The following is a 3,677-nucleotide window of genomic DNA, read 5'->3' as shown; positions in this document are numbered from 1 at the left end:
AGCGGCTGGTACAATCCCTGGTTACTGTTGTAAAGGTGTCCTTGGGAAAGATCCTGCTATCTTTATGCTTTAAATGTAATTAATAAAACATGTTTTTACAGTTTTTTCAACTGCGCCTTTCCTGCCTACCTTCTCAACATGTTTGTTAACATACACACGCAGACAAAAACACACATGCACACAGACACAGACACAGACACAGACACAGACACACACACACACACACACACACACACACACACACACGCAAAATTTTTTGGTCCCTAAAAGTCGCTTTGGTCGTTCTGGTCAGTGTTTCTCACGCTGCATGAACTTGCTCTCTCATGGTTTGTATGTTATGAACGAGAAAAAGGAAGGTATGCTGGTTCTCTAAGCCCATTGGTTGGCTTTTGCTGAAACAGGAAGTAACTCTCATTCAGAGCATCAATAACAGCTGACCCCTAACATTGTTTCTCCATATTGTTTATCTTTTTCAATTTTCATAAAGACAGCTAATGAAGATGTCACGTATTTATTTAACAATGTCCTGCAATGTACTGGATAAATTCATACAACAGCTGACTGAATAGGATGAGAGAGACTGTTCTGTTATGCACACGGGCGTATCCAGGATATTAGGGCCCCATGAAAGGTCTGTATGGGCCCCTTTGGTGAATCACAATTATTGAATGTTTCATAAAGTTTTATAATTCTAGATACATACAAGTTTGTGAATTGCAGTTGCATAATGAACATGGTGGTTGCAGATCTCTCTCTCTTTATATATATATATATATATATATATATATATATATATATATATATATATATATATATATATATATATATAACCAACCCATTCCGCATCCTACATGAACTTAAACAAGCCATTTCGAAGGGATAAATCACAACTTTGCTTTATGCACTTTTAGGTGGAGTTAACATCACCTTGTTTTGGCTATCTCATTGTTTTAATTTCCTCTCATCAGTAAAACAAACACAATGTACGTTAGCCTTTCAACTAGATTCAGTGTTAAATGTCAAAGTAAAATTATCAGAACAATACAAACATTCAGTTCTATCAAAAACATACTTCTTGTTGAACGTTTTTTTTAAATGCTAATGTGTAAAAAATCTTATTTTTTTATTTACAATTATTTGGCGACCCAATTGTAATCTCCCGACTAGGGATGTCGCGAGAACCGATACTTAGGTACCAAGTCGACACCACAATTCTAAAAACGTGACGGTACTCTTTCTTCTACCGTACCGTAGGTACCGGGGATGCAATTCGTCCGGACGTCCCGTGGGAAGAGGCCTGCCGTTGAACGCCAAAGGAACACGGAGGAGGGCAACTGCAGCTGCAGCGGGTGCGACAGCTGCAGCTGCAGCGGGTGCGACAGCTGCAGCTGCAGCGGGTGCGACAGCTGCAGCTGCAGCGGGTGCGACAGCTGCAGCTGCAGCGGGTGCGACAGCTGCGCCTCGACTCGTCCAAAGAAATAATAGCAAGAGTCGTGTCTGGAAGTAGGCCTACTTTGCGTTTGAGGCGGATGATCGGGGGTTAATAGATTCTCAAAAACCTATATGCAAACGGTGCCATTGAGCTTTTCAAACGCAAGGAGGAAACACTTCCAACTTATCGAGGCACCTCAAAGACAGACGTCCAGATTTATTAAAATAATTTGAGTTGAGTGAGTTTCAGGTCATGCTAACGTTACATTAACAAGGTTTCCAAAGTGTTATCTTGGTCATCCTTATCCTGAAATACACTGTGAAGAGCGAGGGCCGCAATTCCACAGAGCCTACAGTGTAGCCCCGTTTACGGTTTGCATACACACATAGCGCCACAATACAAACAACCGCCACACATGTCAGTTTAATCCACTTCATTTATTTGCCCAACATGGTGCATATTTCACGCCGTCAACAATGCATTCATTTGTATATCCAACGCAAAGCTTACATTCATTCGTTTATAGTGGTGCAACGGATCATGCATTACCCGAGATGGGACGCAAGTGATCCGTGGATCGGCTGACTATGCATAAGCAAAAATGTTGAGCATTCACGTGATCGGCGCATGTTTAAAGGACAATCCCGGTATTTAAAGAGGACCTATTATACTACTTTTCTGGTCTTAATTTCAGTTCAAAATGGTACCATGAAATGTCTTGTTTATTGTATTAACCAGTTCATTTCTCTTTTGTGAAAGTCACCAAAAGTCGAAAAAAGTTAAACGCCGTCAACAATGCATTCATTTGTATATCCAACGCAAAGCTTACATTCATTCGTTTATAGTGGTGCAACGGATCATGCATTACCCGAGATGGGACGCAAGTGATCCGTGGATCGGCTGACTATGCATAAGCAAAAATGTTGAGCATTCACGTGATCGGCGCATGTTTAAAGGACAATCCCGGTATTTAAAGAGGACCTATTATACTACTTTTCTGGTCTTAATTTCAGTTCAAAATGGTACCATGAAATGTCTTGTTTATTGTATTAACCAGTTCATTTCTCTTTTGTGAAAGTCACCAAAAGTCGAAAAAAGTTAAACGCAAGGTCACAGGCTAACAGTGGAGCTGTGTTGGGAACCAGCAGCCAAGAGCTTCCATGGAAACTTCCACGGAAGGCTAGTGCCCGAGGCATATGGAACACACCGTTACTCCAGAGTTGGCCGTATTCATTCATGCCCAGTCTCCCGCTCAAATTCGACTCATCGCAAGCTCACAGAGCAACCCGGTATCACGCGAATGCGTGCTCCTGCGCACAAACGTTAATCTATTGAAGCGTGTTCCAGAGCACGATAGTCCGACTTTTTGCGTGTTACACAGAACGAAATGTAAACCAATGCATTCTGAATGGGAGTGTTCTAAGACAATTAACGTGCTCCACAAAACGGTACGAGAGAGAGAGAAAGAGAGAGGGGGAGGGAGGGACAGAGAGAGAGAGAGAGAGCGAGAGAGAGAGGCTTCAGAAAGGGTGTGCGCAGATAGTACAGTGCACCCTAGTTATGTTTATGCCAAAACCACAAATGCTATATGTATATATATATATATTGCCTAATTATATATATTGCCTATATATATGTATAGGCTATGAATATAATTAGGCTATAATTATATTATTTAGCGTGTAATGAGACAATCTATAGCCAAATTGTCGAAGATGCCCGAGAATCTTCGGGGATATCAGCATGGGAAATCGGCGAATCAGACCCATGAACCTATAAAGAAAGACGTCATCTCAAGCGGGAGAGAACGTTTGCGGTGCTGGTTTGTGTCACGTAAGTACAGGGCTCTCATGTCTCATGCATTCGGCGTGAGACACACGCAATTCAACCCATGCACACGCTCGAACCTGTGCCGTGTTCCAATACCCGTACTGTCCGTACTTACTAGCCAAAATTTGAGTAAGATCCGGCGAAAAGAAGTATACTTCAAGGACCCGGATGCCGTACTCAAAACGGGCTAATCCTGAAGTGTGGATCGAACATGGACATAATAAAGGATGGACCACGGACTGGAAAATGGCCGCCCATTCATTCCTATACAAACTGCTCAGTGGCGCAGGGTAACATACAGGAGCGATTTGCTTCCTCGTTATGTGGCCAAGACACGTGGCCTAGTCCGTGACGTACCGGATGCAGAAATATAGAATTGATACCGTAATGCACCGCTTCTTTGTCTTTGGATCTT

This window comes from Gadus chalcogrammus, chromosome 8 (assembly GCF_026213295.1).
Source record: "Gadus chalcogrammus isolate NIFS_2021 chromosome 8, NIFS_Gcha_1.0, whole genome shotgun sequence".
NCBI classification, from domain to species: Eukaryota; Metazoa; Chordata; class Actinopteri; order Gadiformes; family Gadidae; genus Gadus; species Gadus chalcogrammus.
This window is presented reverse-complemented; position numbering follows the sequence as displayed.